Source organism: Heterocephalus glaber, unplaced genomic scaffold (genome assembly GCF_053883595.1).
Source record: "Heterocephalus glaber isolate CG9 unplaced genomic scaffold, H.glaber_assembly_v1.0 deba00001531, whole genome shotgun sequence".
Taxonomy (NCBI): Eukaryota; Metazoa; Chordata; class Mammalia; order Rodentia; family Bathyergidae; genus Heterocephalus; species Heterocephalus glaber.
The window spans coordinates 12386685-12388450 of record NW_028258329.1 but is presented as its reverse complement, the minus strand read 5'-3'; positions in this window follow the sequence as shown (position 1 = coordinate 12388450).

Sequence of the window (1766 nt, the reverse complement as noted above, 5' to 3'; positions counted from 1 at the left end):
ATGCAAACCATAGCATCTGGTCTAAGTCATTGCTTTGGCACTAACTGGGATGCAAGAGAAATTCCCAGCCTCTTCATACCCATTGTCCACCTCTACCGAGGCATAATTCCTGATGGGTGGGAGCACAGACTGGAGTCAGAGTGTCTGGGTTCTAATCCTGGCTCCACTACCGGGTGTGAGCTTGAGCAAGTTCCTTACTATCTTTCAGCTGCAGTGTCCTCGTCTGGAACACTGGAATAATAAAAACTGCCACAAGGGATAAGATCCTGATACATCATAAAACATCAAAAGACCTATGTGCAAAACTTGGCTTACTGTCTGCTGTGGCTTCAAAAACAACAGAAAGCTATTAAGCAGTATTAATTTTATTTGATGTTCTTTGCATCAAGGGTTGCTTCTTCTATACCTAGTTAGGATGTGTTTTTCATATGTTTGATGATTGGCAGTGTTTGGTGGAAGGGAATTTGTGATATTGCATGATTAAAATTGCCATTCATTGAATTATATTATACTCTTTCAAATAATACCAATGAGATCTAGGCTGGTAGATTATTTTTGTTTTTTTGCTGTTGCTTTTTATATTTTACAAATGTTTTACATAAGTCTGCACTGATTTTCTACTGTAAAGTTAGGTACTTTTTAATTGTTCTAAAATGAGAAAGAAAGAAAAAAGGCAATCCTTTTGATTCCCATATTTGATCTGTCTTCATTCTTTGGGCTCTGATTTTCTATTTTTATTTCATAAATCTTATAACATATGTACTCTTTGCCATGAGAGTAGGATATTAATAAATCAAATCTAAAATTGCCATGCTTTAAGGTAGTATATATCCTACTAGCTAAATAATTTCAGAAAATGAAATATCACTAAGCCAACCACCAACATATAGATCAACACTTGTTAAATTTTATGAAGGTTATTCCCTATGAAGCATTTGTTTAATATCTTTTGTATTTTTCTGAGGCACCAAAGTATAGTAACTACATATATTAATACATATATTCATATGTGATCAGAGCCTTCATTCTTTAAATTTTCTTTTCTTACTTTTCTGATTGTTCAGTAGGCAACAGGAGATGAAAGTGAATTCTAACCTTAGCTCTCAGAGGATACCAGAGAAACTGACAGGAAAAATATATCCAAACTGATCATTCAGTTATTGGTACCATGTGCCAACTAATGTCTTTCGTTACAATGTCTCATTTAATTTGTATAAATCTATAAAACAAGCTTTATGATATCTTTTTTGAAGTGAAGAAATTAAGGCCTGAAAAAATTATAGGATATTTTTTCTGTTGAGTAAGTATTAACTTGGACTTTTGTCCGATTTCCACTGATTTCTGCTGTGGAGGACTCAGGAAGGCTGAGCCCCAGGATGGCACATGAAGGCTCTCATTTGTGCGTTAGTGATTCGTACAGCCTGCTTTTTCAAGAAAAAAGCATTCCTTTGAATTTTGCTGTATATTTGAAACAGAAATCATCATGGCATTTGCTTCTGACTTGGCTGCAGTGCAAGCAACAACATGTATTCCAGAAACATCAAGGCAACAGAAGCCTGCTGGCAGGGCAACTTGCCTGACTTCTCACCCAAAATAAACCTCCATGGAGGGTCTGGCAGAGTCTGCTCCATTTCCTTCAGTGGGGTCTAGGATTCCCTCTCTAGGATCATGTGAGCACCCTCTTTTGTTTCTGTAAGAATTTGGCATTATTCTGCATTTTGTCATTTTCAAAGCATTTGATTGGTGGCTTTCCTTAATGGAGTTAC